The 19797-nt window shown below is 53.7% G+C and overlaps 1 protein-coding gene across 2 annotated transcripts in view; it reads right to left on the reverse strand.

Annotated features, from left to right (window-relative positions):
* ELFN1 (extracellular leucine rich repeat and fibronectin type III domain containing 1) overlaps positions 1–12453 on the reverse strand; it is a 125557-nt gene extending 113104 nt beyond the window's left edge. The window contains exon 1 of one of the 2 annotated variants that reach the window (XM_068146672.1): positions 12321–12453. The gene's annotated coding sequence lies outside the window, so the exon portion shown is untranslated. Of the gene's footprint in view, positions 1–9047; positions 9262–12320 lie in introns of those variants that run through there. The other variant, XM_068146671.1, reaches the window with a different exon arrangement.
* Between the last annotated feature and the right edge of the window lie 7344 nt (positions 12454–19797).

Raw genomic sequence — 19797 nt, forward strand, 5'->3', positions numbered from 1 at the left:
ATCAACAAGTAATTCTCTACCAATGTTCTCATAACCACCAAGAGCACCAGGCTGGGAGGAAGTTCCCAGCTCACACGGTCCATGGGAGATCCTACCACAACACTTGGGCTTTCATCTCATTGCCATGCCCAGCTCCTGAGTGTCCCAGGAGGCTTACACACACCCCTCAACTTCATTAGCAAACCCAATGGGCAATGAATGATTAAAGCAGCCAACATTTCTCACCAAACTGATCCCCAGGTCCTCACCTTGGAGGCCAGGGGATTGAAGACTGCTGCCCGTGGTGCAAGGGGAAGAGCTGACACACCTGTGGGCAGGGAGGGAAGAGCTCTTTCCTTGGACTGCAGAAGCCTAAAGAAGCAAAACCACTTACAGCTGTGTACACATCCATATGCATAAGAGAACAGGCCCTGATCCAGCACAGGCTTGCGTCAATCTGCCGTCACCAAGACTTAGGAGAAGGTTTAAAATTAAGCAAAATTTCCCTTGCGCTGCAAAACTAAGGACAATGGAAGGAAATAAGTCTCTGAGTTAGAGCAGAAGCAGGTGCCAAAGGACTTGGTCCCAGCAAAGGCTCCAGCACCAATACCTCAGGTAACCCAGGGCACGTCACTTCACCTCCAGGTTTACCTACTGAACGTAGCTGCCGGCTCTCCTGGCGTGATTCCCCATGCAGCTAAGAAAGGGCTCTCAGATGGCCAGAGAGCCTGACCAGCTTTGAAGGCTGTTTACCATCAGGTCCCCACAGCCAGCTCTTTGCACACAATTTGCAGAAGAGTAGGTCACTTGTAACTCAGCAGCTGCAAGGAACCCCACAAGCCCTGGCCCCAAGGGGCTGCTTACAACCTAACCCCCAGAAGAAAAGTCAGGATTTGCAACACCACTGCAGATTTTGCCTGCTGAAGATAAAGACAACAGCATTTCAAAACAAATGGGGACACAAGGGAGCTCAAGAAGTGAAACACACTTACTTTCCAACCCAGCCAGACTGAAGTGTCTTACTCTGTCCACCAGCACAAGTGAGAGTGCTCCAGCGTCTATGGAGCTAAGGACTACGCAACACGATGCTGTCACAAAGGCTGTTTTGTTACCAAGTTAATAATCAGAGCAGGAATAGTTATTCTTCATTGGGAAACAGGAAGAAAGGCCATGCAGAAAGTTAGGGGCTTTTTCTTAAAGCCTGTGTAGAAATAGAGGACCTACAACCGACCTGGCAGCTGGAAAGGATTTTACTCCAGGAGAGGACTTTTCTGCAATACCATTAGTGAGGCTCAATATTAACAAACTGACTGCACAGCAAAACAACACAACAGACTCCTCTGGACTTGGATGGGGAAGATGTTCCCTTCTCTTGCAAGCATTACAGTTGGATTCAATGATCTTAAGGGTCTTTGCCAACCTAAGTGATTGCATGAGCTTCAAGAACTGCATCCCACAGATTTACTTCCCTTTCTTTCTTTAAATGTGAAGCAGTTACACAAACTCTACAGCCTGATTGCTTCTGCTTTGTGAGCTGGGACAGCTCGTGAAACATGTTGATTCACTGAAGTTCTCCTTTTCCTCCTCTGCTTGGTAGATGCTCTCTAGAAGCAGTTGCATTATTCCCCTGGGCAAGGCAAATAGAAGCCAGCCCAGGTGAGCAACACAGGATGGGATCAGCTGGGTGTCCATTCCCACCTGGCCTGTTTGCACCCCACAGCTTCAGTCCTACCTGTCTGCACAGCACAGCTCAATCCTATTCTCACCTCAGTGTCTTGCTCTGCTGCACAGTTTGCAAAGCACAGCCTTTTCCTAGCACGGGCCAGCTCCCCACAGCCTCTGGGCACAAAGGCTCAAATTCAGGCAGCATAAAAGTTCAATGATGCCATAAACCACAAAAGATAGTTTTGCACTCCTGGATTTTGAACAGAAAGCCACTTCCAGCAGCTCTCCATCCCCCTGGGCCACACACCAGACCTTGCAATTCACTGCTCAGCACTGCCTTCCCAGGAGAAGGTGGCTGGAAGTGACATTAGCACAGTGTGTCCCTCCATCCCCAGGAGTCAATCAGCTCGGTGACACCAGTGGTCACATCCCTCATTCTGCCAGCCCTGTCCATCACACTCACTGCATCTGCCCACATCGTTTGTGCCTGCTGCGCCCTGAGGAGAGGCAAAACCAGAACAAAGGTTACAAGGTTTGTTTCCAAGCCAAATCGGGGGCAGGAACAAAGCAGAAGCAGCTATTTTTACACCTTAAATGAAAGGTTCAAGAACTTGTTGATTTTAAAACCATTGCCTTTTGGCAGAGCCTTAACAACTTTACCCTTTTTGTGATGGGAGCTTAGAGGGATGGGTAGGAAATGTCCCTTCAGTGCTGCTACAGACTCTCCTGCTTTGACTCAAGCAGGGCCAGGTACAAACTCAGCACAGTCATGGCAAGAAGCTATGTCAGCCCCTCCACTGCCCCAGGCTTTTTCCTTGTGATCAAACTGACCAGCTGCACAGTCTGGAGAGGAAAGAGAAGAGCCATGCAGTTACCATCTCCTGCTAAAATACTTCAGCAAACCACCAGCATTAATGGAGCCAACACTGAGCTGAAGTCATTTATCCTTTGACAATGCTCTATTGCAACAACTTTATTGTAATGATACTGGATGATTAATGCTTACAGCCACTGTCATTTCCTTTGATAGATTTTGGGGCCATGGAGTGACTTCTGCTTAAGGCACTGTTCTTGAAAAGCTGTGCTCATTGCAGCAAGGAGGAGAGAGATGCTCCATGCATCCAGTCATCAGCAGTCAGACTCTGCAAGCTGCAGGTGGCCAGGAGAGTTCCTCTGAGGAACATGAGGATGCTTACAGAAAGCTTTGCCTGGTGAAGGCTGAAGCGAGAGGAAGGTGTGTGAAACAGCCAAATGTTGTTAGAAACAGACAGAGTTTGTCTTATCCAGAGGAAAGAGAAGACACTGTTTCTATCAAACATCACAGCCAAGAGCCACAGCAAACTGTGCTGTTTTGCCTCAATCACACTGGAAGATCAGATCCTGAGCTGAGAGTCTCCAGGGCTGAGCTACAGCCATGGCAAGCTCCCACAGCTGCTCCTGAAGCCAAAAAGCATCCAGAATCAGATTGATCAATCAGCAAAGCAAGACACAGACAAATGTCTTAGCTGTGGCATTCACTAACAGCAAAAAGAAAAAAAGGGGGGGGGAAGAACAAAGGAAACAAATACAAATTGGAAACCTTAACTTTGTACCTCCAAGTTGCCCCCACCTGTAAGATGAGGGCAGAAATCATCTACCTAACCTACCTGCTGCAAGGGTTTCCTGATCAATCAGCTCATTAATTCATGCAAAGCAGTAGATAGACAGCAGATGGATGGCTTTACACAAGCCTTTCCTACAGTGAAATATTTCTACTTAATTCTCTGGCAGCAGCTGCCTGCCCACTCCCGTCTCACTGTCACAGAGAGCTCCAGACTCTGGCAGGGACACCTACAAAGTCCGGAGCACTGGGGTCTCCCCTAGACCGGCACCAGGAGCCACATGGGATTCCTTGGCTGGGGACACCCTCTTTACAAGGCTTGATCTTCATCTCATCATATTTAAAAGCTGTCTCAGAAGCATAATGATTTGAAATCCACTCACCAGCACAGTCAATCAACGGAGTGGCGGCGGCTGCCCCTGCCTCACCGTGATGAATGAGGCTTTCGAGCCTGCACCGCTCGCCTCTGAGCAAGAGGAGAGCGTGGGCAGAGGGTGGAGAAGAGAAGCAAAGCCAGAAGCAATGATTAAAAGGAAGAAATGGGGCAAGAGGTAGGAAAATCCACCCTGCTTGCTGCAGACTTGGGACAGGCATTCATCTGCCAGTGGAAGGCATGGCTTGGGAGGAGCAGTCTTGGCTCGCCTTAGGCTCCCTGATACATTACCATCCTATGTCTTATATAATAAGTATATTTGTTGGTTTATTTAAGTGCTAACCCCAAAACTGGCTTGTGCAGAGGTCCAGAGCCCTAGCCACCAGCCTCCACCCTGTACTCATGCCCCTGACCCAGCTTTCCTTTCCAGGAGAAGATGAGGAGCAAACACCTGAGAACAGCTCTCCAGAGCACATCTTCCTTCAAGACAAAGCGGTAATGGGCACAGCATTAAAGGTGTTATCTCCCGACTCCTCCCAGACAGAAGCAGACACAAACCCCCCTAGGTGACACACATCACCCTCTGCCTCCCTATCCATGAGCAGCTTTGGGTGCCAGCAGCAGAGATGAGCACCTCTGTGTGCTTGCAGTCACCCCAGAGAGACAGGGAGTACTCGTCCCTGCAACTACACTGAGTTTCCAGAGAAGAAAAAGCAACTAAATCCCCCAGCTTGGGGAGCTCAAAAGGACCTGATCCTGCACCTGCTGCTAATCACCCTGCTCTAGCAGGCAAGGATGCTGTACAGCATTTCACAGGAGCCACCAGGCTCTTTTTCCCCCCACCCTCTTTCTCCAATTACAAGGTCAGGTCAGCCCTCTTCAGCCTGTGAGCATAAAAATATTCATCATCTGGAACACTGGTATTGCCAAAGAAGCTGCACTTCGTGGCATGAGCATCACAGCTGAGTGCTATGGGTCTCAGAAGGCAGAGAGGGGAAAGAGTCAAAAACTGAAACCCACCACACCAGCAGAATTAGAGGTGGTAAAAGTAAATGTATGATGTTGCTCCAATTCGAACAAACACTACTTAAGGATGTGTAATTGAATTAGTGCATTATTTAGAAACCCCAGCAAACCCCCAAGCAGGGATATAAATACATTTTAGGGTTCCTTTGGCATCACATACATCTCATACCTCAGTACCCACAATTTGGTTTAATGCCATCAGCATCTCCAGAGCGATTTACATTCGAGTCACTCACCAGCGTTCCACCTTTATCCTGCACGCCTTAATCCTCTCCCCTCAATTCCACACACACTCAGGTGCTCCATATGGGGCACTAATGACCATGTGATAAGTCAAAGCTGTGCAACAAATTATCTCAGCTCATCAACCACTTCCCCACCCTATGCCCAGTAGCCACAGGTGTGGATCTAATTTGTTTAGAGCCAGGGGGAAAAAAAAAACAAACAAACACAAGCCACAGCAGCAACAACAAAAAAAACCACACCAAAACCAATTCAATAGCAACAAAAAGCCCCAAATACCTCATTAAAAATAAACACATCTATCTTCTAGAAATACTTCCTCTTTTTTCTACAGCTTGGTGGGTTGGATTGGTTGATGGGTTGGACACGATCTTGAAGGTCTCTTCCAACCTGGTTTGGTTTATTCTAATAAAGGTTTATTCTAATAAATGTGCTTTTGTTCCCTGTTACAGCAGGAAAGGCCCAGCACAAGCAGGATCTAAGCCCAGCCCAGGATAGCTTGACAGGCTGATATCCTCAGACCCCAGCAACAGAGGCAAACAGCAGGGAGGAAAAGTCAGTCCCTCAAAGGTTTCAGAGCAGATGTTCTACCTGTGCGAGGTCCCAAGATAATGCATTTGCAGCTGGGGCAGTTTAGTAGAGCTTTGGGTATTTAGCAAGAGGCTTTACATACATTATTCTTTCCTCCTCCTGAGCCCTTCACAGCCAGACTTTACGGTTCTTACTACAGCTGCGTTCCTAGGGAGACGTACAAATGCACCAAAAGAAAGAAAGGAATGCAGTGAACGTGCTTAAAACCTCTGTAGGCATCTGCAAGGAAAGCAGCGTGAGAAAATAACACAGGCAAACCCAAGCTCACCCACAGGTATATAGTTCTAGGAAAGGGAAAGCAGCAGCACTAAAGAGCCTTGCATTTAGATATGAGCCTATGCTGTAGCAAAATAGGCTTGCTGTTTACAAAGCATATTGGAAAACTTTTCCCTGAGAGATGCCATATGAAGTATAAAATTTTATTATCTCTGCCTGTCCATTTTACAAAGATATACACAAACAAGTTGCCAAATGTGCCTGCAGTTGAAGTCCATTAAATCCAATGAATGAGTTTGGCCCACAAAAAACTCTGCACTTACTGTAATAAAGCTAAAAGCTGATAGCAGCTGATACAGTGGAACACACACATTTCCATACGCTCCTTCCTGCTGATGTAAAATCCAAGTGAGCTACAGAGATTGCCCTTGTCCAGCTCCCATAGAAATGCTGAAATGGAGGAGAGGGGAAAAACCACACCAGACCTTGGAGTTTGCGCCTCTGGTTCCCCCTAAACACAAAAGAGGGAGAGCTGGGGAGAAGCCAGTTGGGTTATGCTCATTTGACTTCTTCCTCTGAAGCCCTGGGTGCATACAACATGTGTGCATGTGAACAAAACGCCCAAGGGGTTGGTCCCCCAAGTTGGGCAGGACCCCACTCAGCAGGAACAGAGGTGATGGGTCTGGATGACATCTTGAGACAGCCAATTCTCCCCAGCTGGAAGAACATGCTCAGACTCCTAGGGCAGGGATGTGGGATGCTCTGCTTCCCGTGGCAGCTGCCCACAGTTCCACTTGCAGAGAGCTTTCCTGGTGATCCGTGGTTCTCCGGCCACTGGGTCATCCTGAATTACACCTTGAACCTTACACTACATAGGGAACCATGCCAGGCAGTGCAGAAACCAGACCCAACTGACAGACTGTAAGCCTCCCCTGACTGTTAGGGTTTAGGGGTTTTTAAACAGATGCAAGCTTTCTCTCAGGCTGGTGTCACAGCCACACCAGCTCCCACCTCCACCTCCCCAGCCTTCCCCTGTGTCCCTCTAACTCCCTTACACAAACTGATACACATCCTGCACTCCCATGCCGCCCTTTCCAGACCCTCCTGCCCCAGGTCCTCCTGCTGCAAGGAGGCTCCAGGGCCCCCCTCACCTAGAGCTAACTCTTACAACTCCTTTCTTAGATACTGCTTTACTGCGACATTTCAGGACCCAAATGACCCTTGTGCATACATTTACCACTCCAGCAGCCAAACTACACCTCACACATTGTTTCATTCTCTTTCTCCTCTTTCTTCACACTGAGTGCCTGCCGCCCCAGATGTCACTGCTCTCCTGGAGGCGTAGCACCTGCCAGTGCTGCTGCAGCTTTTCTTGGTGTGAAACTCTGGCCCTGGAGCAGCCAGCAAAAAAACTTCACCCGGACCAATGTGGCTGCAATATGCCTGGCTGCTGTTTTCTGTGTCCCTCTGGAGCACAGAGCTCCACTGACATAACTGCTCACTTGTCCCCAGCACATGCACAGGTAAAAGAAGCATTGGAATAAACTGCCCAAGGATGAGATTGAGACCCTGCAAGGCGGGTCAGCACTCAGCTCTCTGGGGTATGGGCCACTCATCCTGTACCTGTCACAGCTTCTCCAACCTTAATACTACATCCAAAGCTTGACTTAGAAGCCTCTGAAGCCCTAGCCACATCCTTCTGTTTACATGCATTGTGAAATCCTATATGTAGCATATGATGGGAGAACTGAAATAAATAATCCATAGCTCGTAATAATAAACCTTGCACTTCAAACAAAGCAAAAGCCTGACCTTTCGTAGTTAAGCTGTCCTGGTGAGAGGTTAGATCTCTGTTTTCTGATCATCAAACAGGAAAGCATTAGCCAGACAGGGAGAACAAGCTCTTATCTAGACCTGATTTCTCTCCCCTCCAGGGGATCCTGTAGGATATTTCAGTTCTCTCTCACTCACTGTATGACTCTTCCCTCCCCCAGTTGCTTGAAATCAGCCAAATTCACAATCTAATCTGGATGGGAGTCAAAGGGGAGAAAAATCAAGTCCTAATGCAGAGACTACTTTGAATGAAGAATTGAAGCCAATCAGAAAGGCATTATTGATCCCTGCTTGGAGCACCTCGATCAGGAAGGGGAAGGCCATGGGCAGCCGCAGAGCTGCCCACCGCAGCCAGCTGGGCTGCCCTGCCAGGCCTGCAGCTTTCCCAGCCGGTGCGAGAGGGGAGCCAGCTCCATCCAACAGCTCCCTGCCTGGGCTTAGAGAGCACACACAGTCCTGTGCTGGCACTGGTGAGCACCCACAGTGTGCACTAGCCCATGTGTGTGTAAGTGCATGACCCATGTGCTGCCTACCACAGTGTGTTTATGTGCAAACACCTCTAACGTGCATCACTCTGGAGTGGACCTATCTGCAGGAGCAAGGCTGCTCCGTGGAATGGGTGTGCACAGCAAGGGCTACACACACTGAAGCAGCATCAGTGCAGGGCAGCTCTATGCAGGAGCCAAAGCGCTGGCTGCAGGGCAGGGCAGGGGGTGTGCCAGTGCATGTATGTGGGTACCTGTCCCCCCCGGCTGCTCTCCTGCATGACCCGCACACACAATCACTGCAGCAGGCAAGGCAAGCTGCAGGGTGACTACCAAGTGAGGTAGAGGATGGAGAGCAGAGCTGGGATCAGCTCTGGGCATCCCTGGGTGAGATCCTGATGGTTTTGGCCCATGTTAGCGCCGGCTGCAAGCTCCTCTGCCTTACGTAACCACAGTTGGCAAGGAGTGGCAGAGGGGATGGAGATCAGAGGGACAACAGCTCCCCAGTGAACCTCTCTCAAAGTAAAGAGGGCCAGAGCAGAAGCTGGATGCCCCGGGTCGGGTAAATCCAGACGCCAGGCCAAGGCAGTTCTATGGTCAGGGGGTGTGCTAAGTCCGGGTCTGGGATGCCCCGGTGTGGGGCAGGGCTGGCCGCCGGTTCCGGTCCCCGCCGAGTTGCTGCCGCCCCGCCGCAGCATGCAGCGCCGAGCTCAGCCCGGCCGGGCCGAGCCAAGCAGAGCCAGCTCCTCCTGCCCAGAGTGGGCTACCCAGGGAAAGGGGCTCACGCCGCGACGCAGGGCAGCAGTACCGGGGGGACAGTCGTGGGAAGTTCGGGGAGTCTCACATTTTGTAAAGAGGCAGGAAGGAAACATCTCCTCTTAAAAAAAAAAAAAAAAAGGCAAAACCCCCAAAACACCAAACAACAGCCCCACGCGATGTCCCGCTAGCTCCTGGTTCCCCCCCCACCTTGGACTGTGCCCCCCAACCTGCCAGCCCCGGGCACCGCCGGATTGTGCGGCCACCGGCACCTCCTTACCTGCCGGCGTCACGTCTGCTGCCGCCTGCTCTGCTCTGGCTCTTCTTCTTTTTCTTCTTCCTCCTCCTCTCCTCCTTCCTCCTCCTCTCTCCCTCTCCCTGCTGCTTGGGGCTCTTTATGGAGATTCATTCATTCATGCCTTCCCATCGGTCCCTCAGCATTTCCCTGCCTCCCGGAGGCAGAGCGTGTGACGCCTCGCCCCTTTCCAGCCACTTTCTGCTGTCACAGAGCGGCGCTGCCCCAGCCCCGGAGCGGCCACCGGGCTGGGACACGCGTGGGCAGCGCCGGGACGTGGGACCGTCCCCCAGCGCGGGGGAAGGAAGCGGGGGGAGGGGGACGGGGGGAAGGGAGGGGGCCGCGGACAGGGACGGGCGTGGGCACGGCACGGACCAGCCCTGGGGGTACAGGTGTGCTCTGCCGCCCGTCACCGCGGCCTCAGATACCCCCCTCCCCCCCAGGGATTTCCATGCTGTCCCCCGCCCGTATCAGCCCACGACATGCCGCTGCTCATCGCCTCTCACTCCCAACCGGCCCTTCCTCAGTTTCCTGGCCCTCTTGGGGAAACCCTCGACCCCTCTTTTCCTCTCTGCTCGCCCTCCTCACAGTCTATCCTTCCTCCCTCTCTGCCACTGCCTCCGCACCCGCGCAGGACCGCATCCCGCTCGGCAGAGCGCTGCCCCATCCCCGTCGTTTAGAAAAGCGCTGACTCAAGCTGGGAGAGGAGCGGCTGACCGACCGACCGACCAGCCACCGATCTCCCCGTCCGGTTCCCTCCATCCCTGCTGCGAGAAGGACTCGCCTGACTCCTCCAGCTCACCGGTCAAAGTACACCCCTACCCCAGCCTTCTTCCGCAGGACGGGAGTCCCTCCATTGCCCTCCTACTGCCTGTACACCCCGCCAGGTTGGGGCAAACCCGAGGGGTCTGGGAGAGTTCTAAGGTATCGGAGGGGCGGGAGGGGTATTTGGGTGCTAAACTCAGGGCGGTTGCCTCCTTTCTGCACAGCCAGTGGGTTACTCTATCAACCCAGTTAGGGCGGAAAAAAACTCTCTTTTCCCCTTAAAAACAACGTCGAAAATTTGAAGAGCAGCGCCTAGATTTGGGAGCTGCCAGAGCCTTCATAGCGAGAAACCGTCAATTGGAGTGAAATGCCTTAAAAATACTCCCCATAGGGTCCCGCCCGCTCACCGGTGGAACCGTTCCGCTTCCACAGGCGGTACCACCCCCTTTTTAACGCTGCCATCAATTTCTGTTACCGATCGCTTTATTCACCGCTGCAAAGTTCTAAATATTTAATACGATGCAAACCGGCACCCAAACGGACGGAGCTGACGGGAGGCGGCGAGTCCCTGCCTGGGGAAGGCGTGAGCGGCGGAGCTCGGCGGCCCCGCTTCATCTGCCCCCGGGGGAGCCTGTTGATACGGCTGTGCGTGTCACCCCGTCCCTCGCCATCCTCCCTCTGGGCTTTATCGGGGCTGCAAATCGCAGCCTGGATGTGGGCAGCATCGCGGTCCCCGGGGCCGTCTGGCTCCGGGAAGGCAGGGATGAGCGGGGACGTAGAGGTTTCTAGCCAGGAAGAGCTGCAGGAGGAAAGGAAGGGTGCGGGATGGAGGGGCGACACATCCTGACGTGCTGGCGTGTCCCCAGCACCGCGACTCTGCTGCCAACTGGGTTCAGCTGCCACGTCGAGCGGGATGGGGATGCTGGGGACCGCCAGGGCTTTGGGCTGGTTGTTGGCTGTCTACCCCCTCACTGCCCTGGCATCACTGGGCACAAGGGGACCGCCTCGCTGGCAACACCTACACGGACCTCCCCAGGGAAGAAGGGGAGCGTCTCAGCCACATGCCTGGGAGCAGATGGGACACCCCTTGTGCCGCTGACCCCCGTCCTCGGCTCATCTTCAGTTAAGTGCAACCAAAAAAATCAAATTTCTTGGGCAACTCCCAGCCGCGGTTTAGCACCGGCCCCACCAGCTGGGGTGCGAGTGCGCCGGTCCTCCGGGCTCAGCTTGAATTTGAGAACTGAGACGGAACTTTACAGCAACATCTGTCATTATAATTAAAACTGCAACACACCCACCGGGCAGGAACACGCTCCCGGCTCCGGTCCCCCCACTTTAAAAAAAAAACAAACCCAAAAACAACCAAGCGAAAGCCTCTCAAACTCAGACACCTGCCCCCCGCAAGCCATCAGCCGCACCGGGCAAGGACGAGCGGCCGAGCCGGGGAACCTGCCCTCGGCTGGATGCAGTGCCGCCCCCCCCCCTTCACCGGAGCACGGTCACCTCCCTCCCAGCCACCGTCGCCCTCCTCCACTAATTTTCTTTAATTAAAGCTCTATGTGCGGCACGTTTCGCGGGGACAGAAATAGCCGCTGAAGGAATGCATGTGGGGAGGCAGGTCCAAAACTGCCAGCGTGGGAATGCAGAAGGAATTGTGGGGGGCAGGGGGAACAGAGCCCAGGAGCGGCTTTAGCACAGCCTCCACCCAAGGCCCGGGGCTGCCGGGGTTATCTGGGGAAGTGGGTGAGAGCCACCCCACCCCCCAAGTGCGCTGTGCGGCAGAGAAGGGATGCGGGGGGAAACCCCCTTTTCTCGCGGGGAGACACTACTGCCCGCGGCACCCCGGAACATGGGGGCTTCCCGCAGGCAACAGTTGCATCGGCGGAACACACACACCCACTCCCACCACCACCACCCTCCAAACAGCCCCCAGGGATGCTCTGGCTCGGAGGCGACGGGGACACTCCGAAGCGGGCATCTTCCATGGGCAAGCAGAGGGGGACAGCGGCCGAGATCCCGGAGGGGCTGCTTCGGCTCCGCACCCGCGACCCCACCGGGAGGAGCCGCTCCCGGCTCGACCTCCCGCTCGCACCTGGGGCTAAAGGGCAGCAGGAGCGGCCCCAGCCAAGCCTGGGGACCCCCCCGCCGCGGGGAGGAGGGCTCCCCGCTGCCCCCCGCCGCCTGCCCCGTCGTCCCCTCCCGCCGAAGTCCCAACCCGGGCTGCAGCCGCCAAAAGTTTGGCGACACGGAGCGGCCACCAGGAGCTGTGCGGGGCTCGGCGGGCTCCCGGGGGCACGCCGGGCACTCGGGGCACCCCGGGCAGAGCCGGCTGCCGCCGCGGAGTGGAGACAAAGGGGCGGGGGCCGCGGGGGCAGGTGCGAGCTGGCATCGGACGCAGGGCCGGGGCGGGGGACTCAGGCCAGGATCGGGGCCAGGGCCGAGGATGGGAGAGGGGACCGGGCGTGCTGCGGCGGGGGCTGCGGATTCACCTACCTGCTTCGGCGGCGGCTCCCGGCGCTCGGCGGCGCGCCCAGCCCCGAGGCGCGGTGATGGGCGGCGGGAGCACCCGCGGCTAGCGGCTCCCTGCGCCCTTCCAGGCGGGCGGGCCGGGGGCAGGAGGCGGGCAGGGAAACGCAGCCGGAGCCAAGCAAATCCCAGCGCTGGAGCCGGCCTCCGAGAAGAGAAGGGCTGCAGCTCCTCACTGCGTCAGGCGGAGAGCTCTGCCCGTGCAGGCGGTGCCGGGCAGCGATGCCAGGCCCGGGGGGCTCCCATCGGCACGGCTCAGCTTGGCTGGGATGGGCACGGACCAGCTGGAACGGGCACGAATCGGCTCGGCGCGGCTGGGATGGGATAGGCACGGATCAGTTCGGAGCGGCTGGGCTGGGCTGAGATGGGATGGGCACGGCTTGGCTCGGCTCGGCGGTGCGGGGCCAGGCGGTGCAGCTCTGGCGGAGGTGTGCGGTGCAGCTCGGCTCGGCCTAGCACGGTCCGGTACGGCTGGGTGTAGCTCGACTCGGCACAGTCCGGTTCGGTTCAGCCTGGATTACTTGGGCTCTGTGCGACCTGCCTGGGTCCAGCTGCACTGTCACGGCATGGAGCGATAAGCGGCTTGGCTGGGAGAGCCCTGCTGGCACACGTGCGTGTGTGTGACACTGCGTGACACTGTGTGTGCATACCTGTGTGTGTGACACTGGCAATGGCATTCGCATGTGCTTGACTCCGAGATGCTGCGTGTGTGTAGCTGCGTGTGACACCACGTGTGGCACTTGTCTGTGTGTGAGACACTGTGCATGTGTGTAACTGTGTGAGACACTTGCATGTGTGTAACTGTGTGAGACACTGTGCATGTGTGTAACTGTGTGAGACACTTGCATGTGTGTAACTGTGTGAGACACTTGCATGTGTGTCACAGTGTTTTACTCTGAGTGACACCACTCAGTGTGTGGCACTCTGTGTCTGTGGCACTTGGTGGAGGGAGGGATGGACGGAGTGTGCTGGGGGTTGTGAGGGTGTGAGTGTGCACGCCAGGGCTATCTACCTGCCACTGTGTGGATGACTGCGTGGGAATACCCTGGGGGTGTAGGGATGAGTGTGGTGGGGGATGTCTCCATGTTGCAGGGGTACCTGTGCACTGGGGCTGTGGGAAGGGGTGCAGGAGTTGGTGGCAGCAGGGGTGGGGTGCTGGTGGCTTATTTATGCACATGTGAACACCTCTGTGTGTCCCCATGTGTGCATAACAGCTCACCCCCCCACACCTCTCACACCAAACCTGAACCTCCATGAGCCAAACTGGGCTCAGCCTGCCAGCACAAAGTGACGTTAGGAACACAGGGGCTGGGGCAAGCCAAATGGGAGAGCCAGGACAGCAATGGGGCTGGGCCAAAAACCCTGCCCACAGCCCCTTAGGCTTCCCAGCTTCTGCACCACCCCTTGCCTGACACAGAAACTGCCATCCCACCTTCCCAGTTTTGCTGGGAGTGGGGTTATGCTGTTTTAACAACACAACTTCAGGCTAGTTAAAGTGTGGCTGGCACTGAGCCAGCCCTTGGAATGAGTGTGCTCTTCTCTCTCCCCAGGTGCTGTCATTTGAGGTAAAGACTGGCCAGTGCATTTCTTGTGATGGTCCAAGATGTCTTATGCCATCTCCAAAACCATCTCTCAGAGTCCCTTTTGCAGCCTTGCAAGGAGGCAGCAGAGGAGACAGTGAAAGTGGGGTACAGAAGAGGAATTTCACTCCTTTCAGTTTAATAGCAACAATGCTGTCATAGCCAAAAAACCTGAAGTGTGGAGTAATGGAGCTGGGAAACAGTCTGGGAACAGGCAAGCTGTGGCCTCTCTCCAAACAGCAGCTGGCATTCTGGTGCATTGCTCAGCTGTGTTAGACACACAGCCCTGGGGAAGTGCCCATGGAAGCACAGGAGACACCCCTGCATGATGGAGAAGATGGAACAGGGAGAAGGGTTTCAGGATCCTCTGCTCCACAGCCCTAATCTGGCTCCTGACCTACTGGGGTGGCTGTGGGACTTGGTCTCTATATGAGCTGGTTGCTCTGAGATTCTCCCATTCCCCTTGTCCTGTCTCTTCCCTGTCCCTACCACCATCTAAGCTCATGCCCTTGAATGACAGGAGACCCCTTCCTCCCTGGAGCAGTGTTATACCATTTCTCCTGTGTTCCATGGGATGCCCTAAAGTCAAGGACATCCCACTGAAATGTCTTTAGACTAATAAATGCACAGAGGCAGTGACATGACACAGGCAGGGGCCCACCATGAGGGTAGCTCTGGGGTCGAATATCTTCCTGGGGAGGCTTTCTTTGCTGGAGAAGGCTCTTGAGGCCAGGGCTTGTATCAGTGAGGGGTCACATTACCCTGGGCAGGAAAAAGACATGTCCAGGTCCCTCCTGGTGCCAGGAGCAGGGTGTCCCAGGCTGCAGCCTCCTCCTTGGTGCCACACACACACCCTGGGGCAGCAAGAAACGCTGCAGATTTGTGCCAGCTCCAGAGATGGATCTGGCCCCTAGCAGCTGGAACAAGATCCTCCTGGAAGGGATGGGGATGCCAGTGGTCCAGTGTTACACTGCAGGTCTTCACCTATGGAGATCAGCAATGAGGAGAGGGAGGGTTTGCAAAATGTTCCTCACAAATTTGTTGCCCACTGGCACACAGCACCTCACTCCCCAGCACTGCTCTGGGAGAGGCAGTGCCCTCTAGCCTCAAGTCTCACCCCTGGATCCAGGACAGGCTTTAAAGCAGCATCATTCCTATCAGCTGCCAGGCCAGTGGGGTGGTGGAAAGTCTTGGTGCAATCAAACAACTTTGCAAACCAAGATAAATTAATAAAATAAGTACTCCAGAGCAAGCTGTTCCAGTGCTGCTGGGAGGAAGTGATGCCAGCCCAGCCTCTGGCCCTATATTTAGTAAAAATCTAAACCAGACAGTGATAATATTATTAAAGACAGGAAGGAGTAAAAGAAGACGTAGCCTTGCTGGGCTGACTGATCTATTTATGCCAGACAGTGGGAGGAGTGCTGTGAGAAAGGTGTTTCAGGTCAGGAGAGCCTCTGCAGGCCCTTTGCCTCAACCAGCAGAAGATGACATCTGACACAGCAGGTTCAGCAGTCTCAAGCCAGTTTAACAAGGGGTACAGGAGGGTGAAGTGGTTAATAAACCATGGGCTGCTTCTCCCAGCAAGGTGGATGTGGTGTGGGAACAAGAGCTCTTCTGCTGCCTTTTGTAGCATCACCTGGCAGGGAAATGCTGGCCAAGCAGTTGGCATTGGCTGGGCAGTGCTCCATTTGTCTGTGCAGAACAGGGAGGTGCCTAGTTAGAGAAGGACATCAACGACTTTAAAACATGGTGTGACCTTGTTGAGCAATGTGTCACCTGGCTTTGCTCAGGGCAGGGACCAAGTTGTGAAGTGCCCACAGAAGAGCTCAGCTCTGGATTCTCTTGGTGTCGCAGTGGCTGTGACCAACCTGGTGTCTTCTGAGAGAGGGAAATGCTCCCCAAAATACAGAAGTCAAGGTGGCAACGTGACAGCCTTGTGGCTGCCTCTGTACAGAGTCAGATGTTCCCACTCTGTCTTCATGGGACCCCATACAGAGCAAGAGATTGAGGTCTGGAGTCATTTATTCGGTTCTACCATTCCTCTCCCCACAAAATCAATGGCTTCAAGTGTCTCAAAACCCACAAGCACCTGAAACCCCCCAGGTGAGACCCATAACAGCAGTCACCCACCTTGCACAGTGGAGGAAATTGCAGCCAGCTTCCCTCCACCCAGGGCTCCCACAAGGACAATGCCTGCAGCACCTGCCACAGGCATGTGTAAAACGTGCCATGTCAGGGAGCTCTCACCAGCCAAAAGGGGGCACAGTCCTTGTTGGAAGGGCATGATCTCCCCTTTTCACATTTATAGAATAGAATAGAATAGACCAGACCAGGTTGGAAGAGACCCTCAAGATCATCATGTCCAGCTGTCACCTAATCATCTAAACCATGGCACCAAGCACCCCATCAAGTCTCTTCCTAAACACCTCCAGTGATGCTGACTCCACCACCTCCCCAGGCAGCCCATTCCAATGGGCAATCACTCTTTCTATGAAGAATTTCTTCCTAACATCCAGCCTAAACCTCCCCTGGTGCAGCTTGAGACTGTGTCCTCTTGTTCTGGTGCTTGTTGCCTGGGAGAAGAGACCAGCCCCCGCCTGGCTACAACCTCCCTTCAGGGAGTTGTAGACAGCAAGAAGGTCTTCCCTGAGCCTCCTCTTCTCCAGGCTAAGCAACCCCAGCTCCCTCAGCCTCTCCTCACAGGGCTGTGCTCCAAACCCCTCCCCAGCTTTGTTGCCCTTCTCTGGACACCTTCCAGCATCTCAACATCTTTCCTAAACTGAGGGGCCCAGAACTGGACACAGGACTCAAGGTGTGGCCTAAGCAGTGCTGAGAACAGGGGCAGAATGACCTCCCTGCTCCTGCTGGCCACACTGATCCTGATACAGGCCAGGATGCCATTGGCATTCTTGACCACTTGGGCACACTGCAGGCTCATGTTCAGCCTACCATCAACCAGCACCCCCAGGTCCCTTTCTGCCTGGCCGCTCTCCAGCCACTCTGACCCAGCCTGTAGCACTGCATGGGGTTGCTGTGGCCAATGTGTAGAACATCCCTGCAAGACTGGCTGGTGTCCTCCACCTTGGAGGGTGAGTAGATCTGCCCCACCACTGTGTCACCACCCAGCAACGGGAGGGGACACCGCCGTGTGGCTCCCGGCGATGCACCAGCACGGCTGTGGGTGACTTCCCCATCTGCCATCTGAGGGATCATTTTTGGTTCTGCAGCCTGAGAGAATGCTTTGTTGTCGTTGTCAAATCCTATCTAAAAATCATCAGGCTAATTAGAAAACAAAACCTGACATTTTATGGGCTGTTAGTGCTGGGAGTGGACTAAGGCCTTATGGTATTTAAAGAACGCTTGGAAAACAAGGGCAGTATTTACATCTGGGAGCTGTTGGGCCCCGCATTTCAGAGCGTTCCTCTTTAACACACTCAGCCTTGGTGATGACAAACACTACTGCACATCATTACCCCAATTTTTCAGGGTCCTCATACCTCATGCACTGCAAAGCACACCCGCTGCAGGCTTGGCAGCTTGGCTGTGTTTTTACAGATTCCTGCTTGTTCTGGTTTTCTTTTTGTCTCTGAAACTCTGAAGAAGTCCATTTTAGGTCTGCAAAAGGGGTCAGTGGGAGGGACAGGGGGACTGCTGCCAGCCCACAGCCCAGGTACAGAGCGGCTGATCACCACAAATTGCTCTGCTTAGGGCCTCCCACCTGCAGACATTCAGGATTGGTTTGTCCTCTAGATGTACCTTTACTTTCTGGGCCTGGCAGCTAAAATGATGTCCATGAAGGCAGTGGAACAGTCATGCAGACACTCAACTACTCAACTACCTCTCAAAGTGGGGACACCTCCCCACACCATGCTGGTTTTATTGACCAGCCAAGTTTGGCAAAGGGCTTGGTATGGTCCTATTCCTCCCCAGTGATGCTGATCACTCTCCCTACCATGCCTGAATTCCTGAGAGGCATAAGAGATCCTACAGCTATGAGCTTGGATTTGGTGCAGCAGAGGTTGGGTACACTTCCCAAAGGGCCTCTCTGGATACTCTGACATGCTACTGTAGTGCAGATTGCATAGTGCCTTCCACCTGAGGACCTCCAAGTGAGCAAACAGGGTGAACAATTCACAGTCAGTAATTTCTTTGAAGATTTCTGTGGTTTTTCCCCCTCTCTTACACTTATTGTCCATTAAGGGAATGAGAAGTTCTCCAGTGACATTTGTTTGGTGGTTTCCACAAGTCTCTGGTGATTCACTTTTGGGTTGTGGGCACTTTCAAACCAAGGAGCCTGCCATCAAATCTTCAAGTTGCAATTTGTGTCAGGGTCCCACAAAACACACATTTCAAACCATGTGTCCCAGGGCAATGCCCACAATCCACCCTGTGTGCTTAGCCACCCCCAAACACTAGTGGATGGAGAGAAAAGACTTGTCTCTGCCCTTCTTGAAGCTGCACAGACCCAAGCATAGAAATGTTGACCTCCATTTTTACAAGTGGTCACTGATTTGATCCTTGATGTCCCTTCCAACCTGACATTCTGTGTTTCTGTGATTTGGGGACATCATTTAAGATGTGAAAGCCATGCCATTGGTACCCAAGATTTAGTCTCCTTTGGGGTGGTGGTGGAAGCAAGTCAGACTGGGTCTGAAAGTCTTCCCAGCAAACCCTTTCCTTTGTTGCTGTGCCTTCAGTTCTCCTATGCTCCTGGTGTCCATCTGAGGACATCTCCAGTGACCCTTTGCTAAAGGAGTCTCACCTTGTCACACACGAGAGGCCTCATCTGTCCCTCAAAAGGCAGAGCTGGTTCAAGGCTTGTCAGTGGCCCTGGCCAAACCAAGCGATGCTACTCCAAGGCTGTCACTGAGATGAAGCTACTTGGCTTTGCCAAAGCCATCTCTGAAGCTGATCCCTGGCAAGCAAGGTTGACAGGGAGCACACGCCTGCCTCAGAGACATGTAGATGCAGCATGACTTTCTTTTTATTTACAGAGCATCAGATTGCACATTCCCTAAGAGCTCTGATTCATCCCTCCCAAACCCTAGAGCAAATACTCCAAAATCAGACTAGAGCATGGGGACAGGCTTTGTTCAGTGCTTTGAAAGAGTGCAGGTAAAGTCATTACCCTCACTTTGCATAGCAAAAATGATATGCATAAAGCTGCATAGAACAACCCTGCAAAGCTCAAAGGAAACAAATGGGCGACTTGCACCATGAATTTCAATGGGACTTTCTGCCGCCAGGATAATAGCCAGGGAGACAGTGAAATATTGCAGAGAGAGACACTGGGCAGTAAAAACAAGTTGGACTTGCTAATGTGGTGGAATATCCTGCAAGATCACACGAGGTGGGGGGGGAGATTGCAGAGCGATGGCACAGGGAGCAGCCTGAGAGGTAATGGAGCACACTCAGGCACGGGACAGGAATAATTTGGGATGGTGGCCAGGGTAGGTCTTTTAAACACAGGGAATTACCCTGAAGCTTCTCACTGGAGCTGTCCTCCAGCAGCTTGAAGAGCTATTTACCCACCTTGTCTTGGAGGTAGTACCTGGTTTGCAGGGAGGTCTCCAGCCAATTTTTCACACAGGTTAGCTACAGCCCTTGGAGCACTTGACCTGCTGGAGGCCAGCAGTAGCTGTGGGTTGGAGATGTGTAGCCAAGTTTCTCATTATTATTCCAAACAACTGCTTTCACACCAATCCCTGCCTGCTGAACACAGTCCCACCTCACCTTCCCATTGTGCTGTGGTGCCAAGAAGGACAGACAAGGGAGAGCTTGCAGGAGAAGGGGTTGGGCTCAGAGAACCCCTTTTCAGGGCTGTACTATCCCAGCTCCATGGGGACAGTGTCCATGCTTCCTGC

Source organism: Melanerpes formicivorus, unplaced genomic scaffold (assembly GCF_026170545.1).
Source record: "Melanerpes formicivorus ecotype bairdi unplaced genomic scaffold, bMelFor1.0.p_v2 SCAF_14, whole genome shotgun sequence".
NCBI lineage: Eukaryota > Metazoa > Chordata > Aves > Piciformes > Picidae > Melanerpes > Melanerpes formicivorus.